We start from the raw sequence: 20,191 nt of genomic DNA, 5'->3' as shown, positions 1-20,191 counted from the left end.
GTAAAGAGGCACTGCTGTACCCAGTTGCCTAATGAGGTAACTGAGACTTATTTAACTGACTTGACAACATCACAAGCCTTGTCAGTAGAAAATAACTGCCAGTAGAGATTGCAGGGCCCCAGAACTCTTAAAGTTTATCTTTATTACCTTTTTTTACTTGTAAAATTGGAGCCTGATATGATGTTGCTTCATCCATTTTTGGTATTCAATAGTCAGTAATAAAGTTACTATCAGAAGACTTGTTTACCTTGGTATGGTCACTTTTTAAAAAAAGCTTCTTTTCCTGCTGTCTCAAAATTAGTATTAAATAAAACAAAACAATTAAAATCATTATTAGTCCTGGGATTGAGGCCTTCCTCTTAATTTTTTCCTCTTCAAAGATGTTCAAAGTATCTAATTTTTGAGTGAAAATGGCTCATTAAATCAAGTCGAATGGATGGAATAAATTACCTTATTCAGGAGACATGAATTAAGCACCTATTACATTCTAGGCAATGGGCTTTGTCCTGGGCATATAGAGATTAATAATCCATGGGTCCTACCTCATAGAGCTCACACACTAGTGGGAGAAAGAAGGGAAGCAGACAGTATATACACAAATAACTTTAGGTCTAGGCCATAAAGAAGAGAGGGAAACACTTAAAGACTTGGTTAGAGGAGGTAAAGCATTGGACCAAACCACATGAGTAGCCTTTATTTTACCAAAGAAAATACCTCAAAAGAGAATCCCTTGTGAAGCACCAATCATTGAATGGCATTCCACATGTCAACAGAAAATATTTTGTGCTTGTTTATGAATTGGGTTGCACAACCAGAATACTTCTCTATAGCATAAATTAAAAGAATATTAATAGAATAGAACTATTGATGGTCACTCAAAGGGGTCTTTAAACTATGGGGATAATACTCTAACCAACTGAGCTACCCAGCCAGGGCACTGTCCTCAATATTTTTGGGGGGTGGGGTGGGAATACAAAGTTGATTTATTGGTGGGTGTAAGGTGGGGACAACACCAAGACTCTCAGAAGTGCAGGCCCAGCCATTTGTCCAGGGGGCCACGATTAGGGATGTATTTGACCCCACAGCCACCTGGGAGATGCTTCTCAGCCACCGTGTCTTCAAACTCAATCGCATTAAACTTAGTAAAGCCCCACTTCTTGGAGATGTGGATCTTCTGGCGGCCAGGGAACTTGAACTTGGCTCTGAGTAGGGCCTCAATCACATGCTTCTTATTCTGCAGCTTGGTGCTGATGGACATGATGACTTGGCCAATGTGGACTCTGGCCTCTGTGCCCTGGGGCTTTCCAAAGGCACCCCGCATACCTGTCTGGAGCCTGTCAGCACCAGCACAGGCTCCAGGCAGGTATTGTTGATGCAGATGACGTGGAAGGGGTAGAGTTGCACTCATATATGAAAGCCATCTTTGCCACAGCTTTTCACCATGTACTTGGCACAAATATAGGCAGCCTCCAGGGCTTCGGAGGAGAGTTGCTCCTATTCATCTGACACCATGTGGCCAAAGAGTGGGAACTCATCCACTTTCGCCTTCTTCTGCCCCAGGTCAAAGTTTCGGATCTTGGTATCAGGGACACCTCGGCAGAAGCGAGACTTTGGGTATGGCTTGTTCTTGCAATATTGGTAACCCCGGGCTGGGCGGCAACCCATAGCAACACAAGGATCTTCAGTGGCACCAGGATCTTCAGTGGCATGCCGAAGGGAAAGAGGATCCTCAATTCTTAACACTACCCTACATAGTGGGTGCTTTTATCCTCATTCCAAAGAGACAGGCATTGAGGATCAGTGTCAATCGCCCAATCTCACATCGCGTGGGAAACCTAAGATTAGAAATTGGACCTCTCTGATTCCAGAGCTCCTCTTATTTCCATAAAACTTCTCTCTAAGTAACAATGCCAGTAACTTTAGAAACAAAACTATGAAGGCTTGTTATTTACTTTTTATCTCCTTGGCCCCATTTGCAAATGAATGGTACAGTTAACAAGACAGCCAGTGGAGAATCTAGTATAAGACTTTAAATTTTGTTTCTTCATTTAGGTTCCCATAGATGTACTATATATATTTAGTTTATATCATTGAAGTCATTTACTTAATACTCCATGTGCAAGGCACTGTGATAAGGGCTCCTGGGTAACTCTGTGCCATTGATAAGCTCACAATCAAGCGTAGGAGGATGAAATGAAAACATATCATTTCCAAACAATGTGAGAAGTTTTATTATAGGAGCATGCAAAAATATCTACCTAACCCATAGTAGAATGGCAAAAAATAATAAAAAAAATGTTAGTGAGATATGATGCCTAAGATAAATCTTGAAAGATGAGTGGGAACAGTGTGAAAAGATGAGTAGGCAAGCAGAAGAAATATCAAGAGCAACCACATGGAGAGGCTTAGCAACATGGGGTATATAGGGAAACAGTGTTTAGTATTTTTATGGTAATCAAGCATATAATAAGTCAAAGTAAAATGGGCTGGAGAGGCATATAAAACATATAGCTTATGGATGAATTTATCCTGGAGATTAAGAGATTCCACTGTGATATTTTAAGCTAAGAAAAAAATATGGTCGGAATTGACATTTAGATAAAGTAGTATGGACTCGAGGGAACAAAACTACAAATAGACTCATACTATTGCAATAGTCCATGTGAGAGATGATTAATGCCTTAGGGTAGTGATGGGTGAAAAGTAGGGTACAGTTTCAAAAATACGTCGTAGGTAAAATGAGTAGGATCTATTAGATGATGAGTGTAAGAGAGATGTGTGGAATGCTACTCCAGTTACTGCCTTGAGTGGTATACTTACCTAAGTTAAGAAAATACGGAAGGAATATATTTGGGGTAGAAAGAAGAAGCTTAATTTTGGAATATTGAGTTTGAGGTGCTGGTGGGATATCCAAGTGGGCATATTCAGTAGACACATGGCTATAAGAATCTGGATGTTAGTGGCCATTATACACTGGGGAGACATCAGCATACAGATGGCTGCAAATACCATGAGAATGCTCAGTGTTCGTAAAGAGTATGCAGAATATAGAGTCAGACTTGCTCACCCTACCTGTTCAAAAACTTTTATAAGACTGTTAATGCAAGCATTTTCTCAAAATATTTACTGAGTACCTATCAAAAGCCAGATACTGAATTCAGGGTTTTTGAATCTGCTATTTTTTTTTTTACAGCCTCCAAATGTCTAGATTTGTGCTCCATATAGTGTTGACACTTTGATTTCTGCACCATAACCTTGGCATGTAGAATTGTCATAAAAGTTTTAATAAATTTAAGAATGATTTGTTCTGAAATTAGCTTTAGCTACCTTCCTTGAGGATTTTTTTGTTGTTGTTCCTTTCATACCTCCTTTATCCAGGAGATCCTAGTTCATTTTTGTCCATTCTACAGGAGCCCATGTTCATCTGGTGAATTTAAAAGATGTGGGGGTAAGAATCAGGATTGGATCGAAAATGTAATTTCTCCATAATGACTCAAATAAAAAATTCCATTTCTTCACTCCCATTTCTCCTTCCCTACCAATATCTGGTAAACATTGGATTACTGAAATTTCTATATTGGCTATGTGGTCCGGAATGGATAAGTGAGTCCAAAATGAGATGAAAGATTAATAATAATGTATATATTAGCTGAAATAGCAGAAATTGGGGAGATGATACCTGAAGCTGGAAGGAAAGGAGAAGACTTTGGTTTTAGTTAAATAGAAGACAGTAAATGCAGTATCTAGTGAAGAGTTGAAGATGAAGGAAGATCTGTATGGTCAAGCAAGGATTACAAACAGATTCTTCAAATGGTTTGAAGGGAAAATCCAGTGAATGAAACAAAGAACAATGGGTGTAAGTGGAAGTTCCCAACATGATACTATTTCTGAGATGCTGGGAAGATTCCATTGGTGAATTCTCTCACTTTCCCTTAATGTCAAGAACGAAGATTTTTCCATCTTCCCTGAGTGAGGAGGCTAATGATGTAAATGTTGTTTGAGTAGACATACTATGACCTATTTAGAGGAATTTTTCTGATAGATATTGCAGACTCTCTGAGAACACGGTTAGAAATATGTAGAGGAAGACAGATGGGAATGCTACTTTGGGCAGGAAGCTTATGGAATAAACAAAAAATATGGAGAAAATGATTGGCAGGGGTGATACACTGAAGCCATGAAGTTCACATAAAAAATAATCATTTTAAAAAAAGCATTTGCCCCTCCATCACATGGCCACATTCTTCATAACAAGCTGTCTCATCTTTACCTTCAGGAGATAGGTTTCGATAAGACTAAGATGATAATTATAACCCCATTTTGCTTATCAGTTTTAGCCAATGATCATGAGAGAGGGTCTTCTAGAGGTTTCTAAGAACATTTTATTTTTTAGGTCTTAGCTGGAAAACACGATCCCTTTTTGCTATGGACAGTTGCCTGGATGTGCTACCCGACAATGCTACAACCATGTTGCAGGCATGAGAGAAGCTAATCCAACATTAAAAAAAAGAGAGAGAGAAATTAAAAAAAAGGTTGGTTCTGGACAATGTTTCTGAACCACTGAATTAGCCTTTTTAACCTTAGAACTTCTTTTTATATGATATTAATTCCCTTATAATGTAAGCCACTTTGAATTAGGTTTCAGGTTCTCTGATGCCAAAATCTTCCTACCTCCTACTTTGCTTTCATTACTTTTTCTATCAAGGATGAGTCTAAAAATTTCTAAGATTATATATAGCATTTATTTAGGTTTAGATAGTTATAAGTTGTGTGAGTGTCTGTGTATATGTGTGTGTGTGTGTGTGTGTGTGTGTGTGTGTTTGTGTGTATTTATGAAGACCCTAAAGAAGAAACTTACTGACAAACAATTTAGTCTTACCTAATTTAGTGGCTTTATTTTTTAAAGTATTGTTCCTTTTTATACATACTATTAGGATCTTCATAGAATTGGATTTGTATAGGTAAAAAGGGGGTAGATAGCCTGGGTAAAAAAAAAAATCCCTATTTAGAGAATGCCTAAACAATTGACCCATATGATACAAACACCACTGTTCACTTATTGGAAGCTATGATCATTATAGTCATAACCAGTGCCATATTGTGAATTATAAGAAAAAAATATATTTGGTCAGTCTGATGCCCTTGGCTCCTGGCTCACAGTTTCCAAAATGCCTTGTAATATCCCAAGTGTTGAGCGTGATAAAGGTGTCTTCTGGGTTGGTGAACGCATAGAAATGCTGTTGAGGGTACATGGAGAAGGCATGGGAGTTCCATGCCCTTTCCCCGCACCTTGTCCTATGCATCTCTTTCATATGGCTGTTCCTGAGTTATGTCCTTTCATAATAAACTGGTGATCTAGAACTAAAATAATTCTCAGAGTTTAAGTGAACCACTCTAGCAAAGTAATCAAAATGGATGGAAGGGGGTTTGGAGAAGAAGGGGGGAAGGGGTGGTGGAAATGTATGATTTACAGCCAATCAGTCAGAAGTACTGGCATTTAGAGTCCCAGGAGGGGGTCGTTGGAACCTCTAATCTATAGCTGGTCAACCAGAGGCACAGATGGTAACTTGGATTTAGGACTGATTAACCTGTGGGATCTGATGCTATGTCTGGGTAGATAGTGCCAGAATTGAGGTGAATTATAGGACACAAGCTGGTGTCAGGAGAATTTCATGTTGGTATAGGGAAGCCTCCCCCCACTACATTATAATTGGTTCTGGGAATCCAAAATAACCAGTTTTTATGGGTTTAGCTCTGCATTCTCAAATTGATTAGCTAGCAGGAACTATCAGAAGTCAGAGCACTTATAAGTAAATGTGTGAGGCCCAGTGCAACACAATGCATTTTATTTCCCATATTTATTGCCATGTTACCTTTTCAACTACCCTAATTTTGGATCCCAACAGTGATAAAGCAAGGAGAGGAACTGAAAGATACATTTGAGTATCATTTAGAATATTATAGAAGCTTTTCCTAATACCATTTAATTAGCTCAACAAACTGAGTGATGTGATTATTATCGTCACCCTTCAGATAAGGAACCTGAGGTTTAGAAAGCTTCATAGTCTGGCCAAGGCTCCCTAAATGGTAAGTCACAGAAATGGGGCTAGGAACTAGATGTTGTACTTCCAAACCTCATGCTCTTTATTAACACCTCACTTTTTGTTCACTTTTATGCTGGAAAAATAAAACCCTATCTAAATAATCTGATAACCCATTTCAGAGACTGAAAAGGTCACACATGAAGGAAATAGTGTGTGCTTAGTGGAGCTAGACTTTGAACACAATATAAACCTATTTTTTCAAAGGTCAAATTTGACTACACTGTGGGGAACTGGAATAACTCCAGGCACCCTGCTAACAGGTCAACAGACTATCATTCTCTGACTGGAGCTCGCCTACACAGGAACACACAGAAATCTGCAGGCTGTTGAAGTGGCATTGCTGAGACCTGACCGTCAGTGTCTATATGTGGGATACTGTGTGATATCAGGAGATGGACAGGATGAGGTGTTGGAAAATTTCAACAAACCTAAGGTGTTACAAAAAGAGCTGAAAGAAAGTCCAGGTCAATCTTCCAAGCCCAGTTGGCCAAAGAAGGATTCTAGAAGAAGACAGAGGAAAGTCCTTGTGGATCTTCAGTTTAGAGGAAAAGAATAACCTACTCTAGTTCAATATCACATAGTAATATTGCCAAGTAATTACTTATTTCCATCTCATCCTCTTGCCCTCCATGTATCTACTCATAAGGAAATATATTAGAATGGTTTACGACATGTTCCAGCAGGTCTTGTGGTCTCTACACTCAGAAAAATAGCTTTTGCCCAGACTTGAAATGTCAAGTTGATTCACTCAAAGATTTCAGATTACAGACAAAAATTGAGCTTGATTAATGATCTCAGAAAGTAGTGTCAGGAATGAACATAAGTTTTGAAATTATTTGAGAAGCTGCCAGGGAACATATTGCTCCATCCTCTATAAAATAAAAGGAAGGTAGAAGTTTACAGGTGGGGAAGCAGTGCTAATAAGCAATTAAAATGTAAAGAATCAGCTCTATTGACCTAGGAATTCTATTCAGACAAATTTATTCTAAGGGAATAATTCAACAGCAGCTCAAACGCTTCTGTACAAAGGTTTTTCCCCTTTAGTGTTATAGAAAACGTCAAAAAAAAACAACAAACCCCAAAAACCTTAACAAAACAAGAACAAACAAACCACTGGAGAATCGTTTAATAAATTACAGCACAGCAATATTATGGAAATGTGTTAAATTTTGTATTGAATAAAGCCTTTCATTTAGCTTCTAGAGAATTCCCAAAGCATGTAGTTTAATCCCACTTACGATGAAAACTTGTTTTCAGAAATGAATCATCTTAAGTCATTGCCTTTTCATTGTGTACTTTCCTTCAGCTTTGCTGTTTGTTTCACAATCAATAGAAACCCAGGAAGAGACAGATTTTAAAACTAATTCTAAGGTGCTTCACAGCCTTACACAACATCCTCAATGGGGAAAACTTTACAGGGAGGAACACAATGTTGACCAGAGGGGAGGGTCTCCATACAAGGACAGGATCAGCGTAAAGAAACATTGTAGTGAAGCATTAATTAAAAGCTGCTGGCTTCTACTTAGGACCAAGGGATTTCCAGACAAAATAATTATTCTTAAAGTAGGATGAGTAGTTTTTCAACAGGATTTTCTCCTAACATGTCGTATATGAACAAATGAAAGAGCTTTGGAGTCGAATCAAGCTGGGTAATGATGACAGAAGGAATCTGGGCACTTGGAATATACCAGACAGATTCTAAGTATCCAAATTTATTGATATAATTATTACCACATCCCTATGAATTATGTACGGTTTTATCCTTATTTTACAAATGAGGAAAAGCTAGGACACAGGGAGATTAAGTAACTTGATTGGTTAATGATATGCCGCATGTTGTTTCTCACTAAAGATGCTGGTTACAAACACTAGCTGGCGTTTGGGCCTGGTTCCTCTTTAAATGGCCTCAGGCACACAAGCAACTATGCTATTTTTCAAACTCTTTCCTGTCTTTTCTGATCACTGGCTTGAGCCCCTGCCTTTGCCCTTTTTTGACCCTTTCTACCCTAGTAGAGAGGAAGTCCAATCCCTCTTTGGTATATTGACCCTGATTGCAGTTTACTCTCAGCAACTTGATTTTATCAGCCTGGGGTCTGTTGGAGCCCAAACCTCCGTGCTTCCTATGGAAGCAGATTTACTTTGCAACTGATGGAGAGTCAGAGCCCCTCCCTGAAAGCAGTCCCCTTGCAAGTCTCTGTTCCTATCTTTGTATTCACATTTTGTAACCTTTTCTTTTTAAATGGAGCGTTCCCAATTGTTTCAACTTTATTTTTCCTATATTTTAAATTTAAAAAATAATTACAGTTGACATTAAATATTATATCAGTTTCAGGTGTACAGCATAGTGATTAGACATTTAGATACCTTATGAAGTGATACCCCCCAATACCTGACACCTAAACTTATTATTACAATTTTATTGACTATATTTCCTATCTGTACTTCACATCCCCGTGACTGTTTTGTAACTATCAACCAAATTGTATGAACTTTAAGTATCACAAAACTTGTCTCTATTCCTGCATCTCAGCTTCCCTCCTCTCCCCTAAGAAAATCATAAATTAGCTGTGTTATGTTACTAGACTTGCTAATGCTTTCTACAATTTCCCCATCGGCAAAATGAAAATGTTGAGGATCAGGTCAGACAATTTATGTAAAATTCTTGATCTTAATAGGGTGCATAATAATGTTACTTTCATGCCTGTCATTTTTTTCTTATTAGTAATTTCTATAACCAGGCAGGTTTTTTGTTTTTTTCTCAGACAATTCTAATACAAAATGTTTGTTTTTTTCCACATGTCCCCTAATACTTATGAAACCATGAATCCTCTTATGGGACATGACCTGTATCATCTTCATTAAATTTGTGGGTTAATGAATCTTTAATTTTTATTTCCATTTAGACTTAGCTCTTATGATCTGTCTGCTCCCACAACCTAAATTATGCTGCTGTGGTTTAGGCTGGATTTGAAAATGAGATGGAGATAGATGAAGCTCTTCTCTTTACTTCATCTCAGCCTTTCTCCCCTGTTGGACAGAAAGCCAATTCAGAAAAAAACGCAAAACACCAAAACTCCAAGAGAAGCCACAGAATATGAAGAAAAGGAGGAATAGCAAACATAACCAGGCACTGTGTTAGAAGTTTTTATACATTGTCTCAAAAATCCTTACAAACCCAGAGTAGGTTAGTGATGATATTTAAAAGATGGAAAGATCCTAGGACTAAACTGGAAAATGTCACGGTGGACCTTGAACTTAACCTGGCATGACAGGCAGAAGCTAGGCTCGTGTGCAGTCACTATTTGTTGAATGTATAAGTGGTAAGAACAGTCAGTCAAGTGAAAAGGCATGGTGTTCTTTTCCTATTACCTTTCGGCCTCACATAGATGTATTAGAACTGAAGGGCTTAGTTTTCTCCTTCATTGCTAGAAAGAGGACTTGGTGCCGAGAGGGGAGGGGGAAGAAAACCACAGGGGCAAGCTCATTGCCTGCCTATAATTGCCATGTCAGACACCACGTCTGTAACCCAATGCCCACAACAGTGACTGAAACCTGGTAGGGCTCAATAAAGAAATGTACGGAATAAAAGAATGAATGAATGAAGAAAAAAGATGGATTCTTTCTGGAATGACCTAGAGAAATCAGGGGAGAGAAAAGAAACCTACCACAACCAGAATAAATACCATCATGTTATCCTTTCTGTCCTCTCTCATATAACTACTTCCTCTTTGTGTACCCGCAGTGCCTCCTACAGAAACTTAAAACACCTACAATTCTCTATTGACATCTGCTCACATCTCTGGCTCTACTGTGAAGAGAGGAGTTATGGGATATTCATTTACATCTCTCTGGTGCCTAAAATACCACCTAGCTCATAGCAGACAGCATGACTAGTAGGTTTTCAGCAAATAGTACCTACATATTATTATTGTTTAGGTACTAAATATTCACCAAGCAGAGAATCTTGCTGGTCTATGACTGACCGCTGCCCAACTCTTCTCCTTTTAGCCCATTTGTTTTTGTTGCATGGTACACAACTTAAATCTTTCTACCTCTTGTATAACTGGCTTCCTTTACTTCACTAAAATTAATCTCAGTTCCAATCTCCATAAAAGTGTATATTGCCCCCTTGTGTCTCCTTTAGTGAAACTGCCCACCAACCCCTCCTTTGGTGCAGTATATCTTCCTGGTCCTGTGAGGCTCTGCTGCCCTCTAGGGGGCCTTGCTCATCACATTTCTCAGGACCAGTTTGCCCTGTACTTGGCAGCACAGTCCTTGGGTGGGATTGCCATGCTCAGGGCAGGGCTGCCAAACCCGAGTGTTGTTTCCCTGATCCTGGAGTCCCAGTTTACAAACTTGTGGCTGTATATGTAGTGGGTTTAGGAATCTGAAACTTGGCCGCAGCAAGCAAGGAGGATCTCAAGAACTGAAACCCATCACAGGTAGAGGCTTTGAAGAGACTGCCATGCGGTCTCAGTGCTCTTGGTACCAACAAGATCTTCGGTCACAGGTGTCCCACCTGCCTCTTGGTGGTTTGCACATTTTATCAAAGTTAATTCTATGGAATCCAGTAGCTACCAATGAGAGTTCTACTTGATGAATGAACACTGACTTCCATTTTTGCTTGGGCATTTTGGGAGATAAAAAACTTCTTCAAAGAGATGGAGACTGAAATTGCTTCTTAAAAAAATGTCCAGATCCAACATCTGGTTACCATACCAGCGATGAAGACTCTTAACTCCACCTAATTTTACTTCCCTGTAACATTAGACCCATTGACCACTCCTTCATTTTTTAATCATTCCTTGTTTCTTTTATGGTATCACTTGTATTTGGGTCTTGGGTGTATTTAACACTAACAGTCAAGACTTCTTGGTCCAGTTCTCAGACTTCCCTTTATTTATTTGGTCCCTAGGCTCTGCCCTTGGCTCTCCCAAATTTCAAATACCAAACTGTCTTGATCTTCAGGCGAGTTTTTGAGAAGGTCCTTGAACTTGTTCACTTATATGTCTCTTAGGCACCTTGAATCTAAAAATTCCAAAACCAAACTCATCTTTCTTCCAATTTCCTTTCCTTTACTTTACCATCCCCCCCTTCCTAAAAATTTTTGTTTCTAATTTATTCTTACTATCATCAAATGTGCATGACTCCCCCCAACGCTTATTTTAATCTCCAGATAGGACTTCTCCTCTGAGTGCAGAGGTTATAATATTATAATTTCCAAAATTAACACTTGATTTTACCTTTCATACCTGTCCTCCCCAATCCTTCCATTTACATGGATCAAAAAACCTGGGACTCATCTTTAATTTTTTTCCTTTATATATAACATAATAATCATTAAGTCTTACTTTCTACTTTAAACCATCATCATCTCTTACTTAACCTGTCATAATTAATATCTGATTTCTCCCTTCTCTTCTTTACATTCTACATTTTATTCTATCTATAGAAACAACAGGGATATTTTTAATATATTAATATTATCATGTAACTTCTCAAAGCTTCCTATCAAATTTAGGACAGAATGCAAAATCTGTACCTCACCTCACCTGATCCCCAGTACCAATCTACCATTCTCTCCCTTTCTGGAGAAGTCCTCTGTCACATGACTTTGGCTTTATCTTCAATTGGTTGATCTATATCTACAGGGTATAGAATGTATATATTCTTTAATAGCTTATAGCTCAATTTTGAAAATGAAATATATTTTTAATAAATACAGCCTTTATAATTATTTAAAATCTGTGTATATATTTTTGGGACACCCTATATCTTTCTATCTCTATCTCTATCTCTATCTCTCTCTCTATCTCTATCTCTATCTCGCTCTAGCTCTAGATCTATATTTATATACTAGAGGCTCACTGCATGAAATTTGTGCAAGAGTAGGCCTTCCTTCCCCTGGTTGTTGGCACCGACTTCCCTCTGGCATCTAGGACCCGGGCTTCCCTCTGGCACCTGGGATTTGGGCTTCCCTCGCAGCCCCAGCTTGGTCCAGAAGGTTGTCTGGAAGGATGTCTGGTCTAATTAGCATGTTACACTTTTATTATTATAGATTTATGTGAATATTTATTGTGTGTTACTACTTTTGTTGCAATAGTATAATTAACCTAATGAAGTTTGGTTGTAATTTGATTAAATAAAGCTTTCCTCATTTTGGAAGGATGTCCTGTAAAAAATCTACAGCAGGTTTTATTTTTTTAAAGAAAGAACATTTTTTATATACTATGGAGAATTCATAATAATTGAAGGTATGAGAGGAATTTATTACAGAGGTAAGATACCACACATATTATAATAACTTAAAGGCCCCCCTCATATGTGTGTGTGTATATATACCCCATAGTACATGATAAAATATATATGGGATATATATGTCTAGAACTTCTGTGGACTAGAATGAAAAATGGCTTTATAAATGGCATACGTTGGATTGAGTAAGATGAGTGGGAATGAATTTCATGCTCAGTAAATGCTTTGTCGAAGCATTAATGTACAGAAATGTTTGGGGTACATGGGTGAGGCAGCTTGACTTATACAGAAGATTAAAGCTCGAGAACAGTGTGAGGTAAGGTTGGAAAGGTAAGAAAGATAAGTTGAAGAGATTATGAAGAGCCTTGAATTGTCAGAGTGTTTTTCAACATGAAAGGCGTGAGAAAGCACTGCCTATTTTTGAGTTGATCACATTGATTGGGTTTAATCACTATTGCAGTAATTCAGATGTACAGAGATTGAGATGAGGTATTGGATCTATATAACAGTTGTGGAAATAAAAATGAGGATACAAAAGCCAAATGTTTGAAAAATACAATTTAAAGTAGCATCTAATAGTTTAATAACTTGTAATATCTGACTTAATATGTTTAAGTTGAGGACAAGGACCAATTAAGCACAACTAACTTTTTGAGGGTGGGAAATAACATTTGCTACAGAGCAGAAATACAGAAATAAAAAAAAAAATTACAGGAGAATTTATTTGATATGAGTGAGTTGAGGTTGAGGTGATGCCAGGTATTAAGATGGAACTATCCAGTTGTCATTTAGACGTTAAAGGAAGACTATTTGAGAATTGAAAGTGCAATGATGCTTGAGTTCTCCAAAGAAGAGAACACAGGAGAAAGAAGCCATGGGCCATGGACTGACCTTAGAGAACACCTACAGCTGGGAGACTGGAGGTGACTCCAAGTCGCCCTGCTTCAGTCCCTTTGTGCCTGCGGTTATCTCTTGCTCGATAACTTGCTCTATATTTTCCTGCGTAAGAAGTCAAACACTCGTACTTAGCTTTCCTTTCAAGTCTACCTCCTCTGTGAGTTTCTTTAGTATATTACTGAGGGTTGAAAGTCTATAACTGATTCCCCCTTTCATACCAACAGGACTATTTTCTGCAGCTCAGGAGTAATGGAGGATATAATACGACAGCACAAAAAGCTTGAAGAGAAGCCCGGCAGGCATGGGTTCAAATCACCTCAATCACAAGCTAAGTGGACAGTCTTGGAAAAATTATTTCAACTTTCCGAGTCTCGGTTTTCACAGCTATAAAAATTGGTTTATCTTTACTTTGCAAGGTTGTACAAATTAAATAACAGATTGTATATAATAGCACAGAACACATTGAAGGAGCTTGAAAAATATTTGTTCTCTGCTTCATATGGGTGTGTATGTGTTGGGGAAAATTGGGAGGGATGCCAGAGAAATAGTTGGCCAAGTGACTTAGAAAAGGTAGAGGATTTATTTTAGCCAAGAAGCTAGAGAAAAGGATATTATTTTTCCATTGTTTATTTCTTCCTCAAGAATTCCATCTCTACCAAGGGAATGGAGCTTGAAGGAAGAAAATGAATTGTTAACTCATAGAATTATGCCTGAGGCAAACTTTTTTTTCTGGTATGAAATGTTATGTTCTGAAAGACATATGACTTGCATGCCCCAGCTAGACCAGTTCTAAGGGGTAATACAAATAAAAGGAACTTTACTAGAAATATAGAACTTTGAAAGAAAAGCTTATCTTATCCTACCACCCAAACAATTTATATCAATTAATCAAAAACATTTTAATCAAATTCAAGTAGTAACAAATGAGATTACTAACATCACATGCAAATTAAAATTCACTGTAATCACAGCATTCAAGAATATAAATTCATTATACAAAGGGAGTGTTTTAGATGCAATTCATCAAAATAATCTAGTATAGTCTCCCCCCCCCAAATATACTTCAGTTATTGCAGAGCCAATTCATTTAATCATTTCAAAGCATTTCTCTCCTTCAAATGAAATACCTGAAACATAGCATTCATAACACTGTGACCTACCAGATCTAAATCTTCTTAGCATTTGCTTTCTACATGTCCAGTGAGAGACAGAAAAGTATATTACCAGGCAGTGGTAGAGCAAGACTTGAAATTGACTTATTTTCTTGGAAGTGAACTACTTTTCAGTGCTGAGTCACTATTAGGGGAGCAGCTAGGTCTTCATCAGAGACCAGAGAAGTGACTTTTGCTGGTCACTCACTTAAAACATATTTTCTAGAGAACTTGTTAAAACAGGCATGTGTTAGTTGCTGGTGATGGAAACATAGAAGGCAATGTCTACAATAAACTTATAGTTTAGCAGGGAGAAAAACACATAAACCAACCATGCAAAACAACTTGAGGATTTCTACATGAGGAGTTCCAGAAAGTCTCATGGAAATGTAATTTATAAAAGAAGAATGAGGTTTGTGTTAGGAATGAAGGATAAGAAGTTGTTTCCTAGGTAAACAGAAAGAAGGTAAAGGTGGGTATTAGTAGAGGCATAACTAATAGAATGGTCAGGAGCATACCAAACAAAGAAGTGGCTGAGGTGTGGCCTCTTTAGGGAACTATATGCTATTTGGTACTGTTGGGATACATAATGTGTTTGAATGAGCACTGGTGGTGGGGACATTGGGGAATTGGTGGAGCAGGTTTGTGGCTGGATCTCAGGTTGAGAAAGTCAGGTCTACAGGGGACAAGTCTTTAAGGGCATTGTGAGCCATGTGAAAGAGTTTTATATATTTATTTGGTAATGTATGTATACCCTACTAATTTGAAGGTTGAATGATGAGATTTGAGTTGCATTGTAGGAAGATCACTCTGGCAGCTGTTGGGACATGGTGATGCATCAATAATATAGATTGAGGACATTATGTCAGTAGTTCAAACAGCAAGTTATGGGGTCCTGATCAATGGTGACATCAGTGAGAATGCAAAAGATAACAAGATACATAGAGAAAATGTTTGATTGGATATGAAATGTCAAGGAAAGTAAAGAGTCAGGAATAACAGGAGATTGGGCAATTAGATTGAAGGCGTATCTTTTATCCAGAGAGAAAATGTAAGAGGAAGAAGAACCATCAGTGATAATGTCTAGAGAAGTGATGCTGAAATAATTATTTAATTTCTTGGTTAAAATAATAGTTTCCTTTAATGATCTGTCCTACATGTTAAAATTATCCAGGATGCGAAATATACTTCATTCTAAACGTCGACTTAAATATTTGCATGATATAGGTGCTTAAGAAATATCTGGTAAATTTCAACTGTACCTGACCACTTTTAAAGGACACCTTTCACCATCTCACAAGTTTTAAATCAGCAACTTTAGAAAGTTTTCATTTGCAAAAGGTAAATAAAAATAAATCATAAAATTCATAACCAATGAAAGTGAAGCCATGTACTTAATTTGAATCTGCCTTTAGGAAACATAGCCCATTGTTTGTACCAATTTAGTTCAAGTCAGTGCTTGTCTGAGCCACACAGACATTTCCACCATGAAACTGAAATGTCTTTCTGGTGCACACTTGCTTTGATGACCAAGCAGTTTGGCTTTGTGCCTTAACTGGTTTGTAACTCAGCAAAGTAGTCTAGACCAGTGGTTCTCAACCTTCTGGCCCTTTAAATACAGCTCATGTTGTGACCCAACCATAAAATTATTTTCATTGCTACTTCATAACTGTAATGTTGCTACTGTTATGAATCGTAATGTAAATATCTGATATGCAGGATGGTCTTAGGCGACCCCTGTGAAAGGGTCGTTCAACCGCCAAAGGGGTCATGACCCACAGGTTGAGAACCGCTGGTCTAGACAGTGGTTTTAAGTCTCACAGAAAGAGAAAGTGGTAAGGGAAGGGGTTAACAAAAGAAAATGGGCAATGGATAAACCTTTAGTTTGTCAAAGAGATTAAACAAGAGGATATCCAACCTAAATTACAGTGAAGATGACACTTTTTCAAAAGTCTTTCTCAATCCTGACCTTTCACTGATTCCTTCATACTCTTTATTACCCTTTCAAATACAGACTTGGTGCCTATAATTTCTGGCCACTGAGACCATTGACACTCTAGAGCTAAACTGTTTGGATTAGAATTCAAAGTCCAACCCTTTCCAGCGATCTTTCCTTGCTCAATTTGCTTAACCTCACTATCTCAATTCTCTCATTTATAAAATGGGGATATCTACCACGGGGGTTCTTGAGGATTCAATGAATGTTTATGAGGTATGGATGGTAGTGCTTGCCATATTATAAATGTTAGCTGTCATCATCAGCATCATCATTCTGATCATCCTCTCCACACCCTACACTCTACCTGCTCTTCTGTAGGTTCTTCCTGTTTCAGCTTTTGGCTGGAGTGCCTGGAAGCTTGATTTTAAATCAGGTAGTAGTGCCTGCCTGCCCCCACTTCAGTGTCATTTCTCACCACCTCCCACCAGCAGATCCTGACTTTGTTCTACTTGGACTGAGCACTCAGGTATAAAATGCTGCAGACTCTGACTCATTCATTTTCACTGAAGTAAAAGGCTCCCAGTCCCTTCACCATGCTTTGGTTCTCCTCCAGAAATGGTGTGACTAAATGTGTGACTGGGCAGATTGGCTTCTCATTCAGAAGGTCAAGCTTTAAAGAAAGCCTTAACGTTTAGGGCTAAATTTCTTCACTGCAACAGTTGAGTTCAAACCCTCTTTCAGCCACTCACCACTATTTTTATTAGTTAACCAGTTAAAGGGGAATGTGTTGCTACACCATTTGGGTGAGAACATTTGGTTCTCATTTTGCTGTCTTGGCAGACACTTTATCTCTCTAACCTTTAGCATCCTTATTAGCATAATGGACATAACAAACCTTCGGAGGGTCATTGTAAGAAATGCATTGGATTAAATAAGTAGTATGCATGGGTACATGGGGCAGCCCCAATAAATGGGAGATCTTAACAGTACTTGGTTTGATTCCTGAAGAATAGACACTAGAAACAACCTGTCAAATTGAAAGGCATTCCTGGTGGTAAAAGTGAGTGGTGGGAGAATATTTAGGCAAGGCTCCTCTGTGGTGTGTAAGAATAACGTATCTTTAAAAAATCTAACCTCAATGTTCTAGGACATAATACTGATAATCTTCCTGGCTTTTATATGTCACACTATTTTTATAGGTATGGAAATGTGATATCGGTCATGACGAGAAAACCAACAAGTTTGTATTAGGAATCTGCTTCAATAGGTGCATCTGGGAATCAGCGCGTGTACTGCTAACACCACTTCTGCAAAAGTTTGCCTCCGGCTGCTTGCAACAAGCTCTCTACACAAGCCCACAGAGGCAGTCCTCTATCATTGAGACCCAAGCTGAGTGCATCTTGAGCAGAAATGCTCTGCCACTGAGCTGCCCAGAGAACACAGCCTGCCACCTAGTGGCCAGGAGAGGAACCTAGTCCCCTGACTATTGTGGGTAGGAACCATGGTTGTGGGGGCCAGGAAAGGAGAAAGGAAGAATCTGTAAACAGTTGACACACACAGCCTGGTTCTTCAGGACCATCACTAGGATGATGAGAAAAGCCCTAATTTAAAGGCTGTCTGTGCCTTTCAGCCCGCAACTTGCTCTCTGTCTGGCACTTTTCTCCCTGGAGATGCAGCCACAGAGCAGTGTCTGCACTGTGGATACAATGAAAGGACAGCCTCTGGGAATGTCCAAGGGGAAACAAGGTAACATGTGCTTTGGGGCAGGGATTTGGAGTTGGAAAGTGAAAAAACCAGGCAGGACATCAGAAGTCTGCAGCTGCTCAGCTCCAATTCAGCACATTCGCATCCTGCTAATGTGTCATTGTAAGTTCTCACTGAAGTCAATTTGCTTAGTTTTCTCAATATCCTAAGACATTTCAAACACCCTTTGGATGAAAACAAGCCCTAAAATTACAATGCTGTTGTGAGTGGATAGCGAAATAAATTTTTTTCTTGTATTTTTATTAGTGAACCAATGAAAGGGGAACGTGCTTGCTACTCCATTTGGGTTAGAACATTTGGTTCTCATTTTGCGGTCTTGGCAGACACCAGCTCTGTGCATGGAGGAGAGAGGCCTGCATTTGCCCTGACCCATTCTTCAGCAATGGGCTGCACAGTTGGCTGTACCCAGTGGCTGGAAAGTCCCCGAGAGAGGTGTCCACAGCTCACTCTGAACTCAAGTTCCCTCTTTTCCCTCAGATGCTCTTGCTGTGCCTTTAAAATTTTTTAATTTATTTTTGCAATGTCATAATGTGTCTGCCTGAGTCAGAGCATACCGTCTGGTGTGCCTGACTCTCCCCAAGGGGTCCTGCTTTCCTCAGCTTCTGACCAAGACATGGGGGATCCAGACTGAAGTGTCCAGGACATAGCATTGGAGAAAGTTAAGGTGGACGGTGTAGGACAGCGAGACCTTGTTATCCTTTGAAGAGTGTAAGTTGGAGGGCACATTTGGGCTCCATCTCCTTTTTACCTTCTGCAATACTGCAAGAGTGACTATGGAGCTCCTGCTCCAAGCCATTTTAGAGATGAATAAGAAAAACGCTTCTGCCCTCAGTGATCTCCAGTAGGGTGTGTGTGTGTGTCACAGATGGCCAGAGTCACAACCTTGTAGACTGTCATGGAACTTCATAGGCATTTTGTATGGAGAAGACCAAAATCTCCTCTTCCTCAGCCTATGTCTTTCAGGGCATGTGGCGGTCAGGATAGGATTATGTATCTGAGTCCAGATGGATTGGAGAGAGCATTATTTCATAAGATGCTAATATGCAAAACATATAATACTAGAGGCCCAGTGCACAAAATTCATGCACGGGTAGAGTCCCTAGCGGCTGCCAGCTGCCGGCCAGGGCCTCTCTTCCCCGGCTGCTGGCTGCTGGCTGGGGCCTCCCTTCATTCCGCGCCACCCCCTGGTGGTCAGTGCACATCATAGCGAGTGATCGAACTCCCAGTTAGTCAAACTCCTGAGGGGACACTTTGCATATTATATATATACATATATATATATATATATATATATATATATATATATATATAGTGTCTCACACAGGATTGGGACTTGCTTAACAAATACTGATTGTAATTACCATTATCTTCACTGGGAGCTTCATGAGGGTCATCAGACATTTCTTTTCAGTTATTATTTGTTTTAGGGGAACAAGGTCAGTGACACATTCATGTTTGCTTACCAAGTCACGGTTTCTCTTTTCATCACAAAGCCATGTGATAACAAACTAGAGGAAGCAGCATTACTGGTGTGTGATTTTGGCTGTGGCACTGTAACTCAGCAGAGGGGGAGTCACGTTCCCTGGCAGCTCCTACCACGTGGCTTGTCTGTACCATGGTTGAGAACAGGCCAGACAGCAAGCTTGTGGGATGCAGTGACGATTTCCTGATTTCCTTCAATTGCTTCCTTTTCTTGGCTAAACATAAGTGAACGTAGTATATACTCGCCTCACCAAAGAGAGCTTCGTATTACATTATGTATAAAACTGACCACAGTGATTTGTTACTTAATTTCTGAGCATTGGATAAAATGGATCAATATGTTTTGCATCAGGTCAAAAATATTTTTTTTATTTCATGAAGAGATATAAATGCCTGACAAAACCGCAAGGGGAATGAGAAAAAATGGCCAACACCTCCAAGTCATCCTTAAATTCTGGGAAAGCCTGAGTTCTAAAAAAATGCATTTAACTGAAACTTCTCAACCTCCCACCTAAAAATATAATGGGAATTTGGAAGGCAGTGGATCCCCAAGATATGGCAATGATTGACTAGTAATTGAAGCCAGATTCCCAAAGTAG

The 20,191-nt window shown here is 39.0% G+C and overlaps 1 protein-coding gene and 1 pseudogene across 2 annotated transcripts in view; both read right to left on the bottom strand.

Moving 5' to 3' along the window:
• GRM5 (glutamate metabotropic receptor 5) overlaps positions 1-20,191 on the bottom strand; it is a 452,554-nt gene that overhangs the window by 21,788 nt on the left and 410,575 nt on the right. The gene's annotated exons all lie outside the window — the stretch shown is intronic.
• On the bottom strand, positions 1,215-1,665 carry LOC118664540 (annotated as a pseudogene).

This window comes from Myotis myotis, unplaced genomic scaffold (genome assembly GCF_014108235.1).
Source record: "Myotis myotis isolate mMyoMyo1 unplaced genomic scaffold, mMyoMyo1.p scaffold_m19_p_10, whole genome shotgun sequence".
Taxonomy (NCBI): domain Eukaryota; kingdom Metazoa; phylum Chordata; class Mammalia; order Chiroptera; family Vespertilionidae; genus Myotis; species Myotis myotis.
This window is presented reverse-complemented; position numbering and strand designations above follow the sequence as displayed.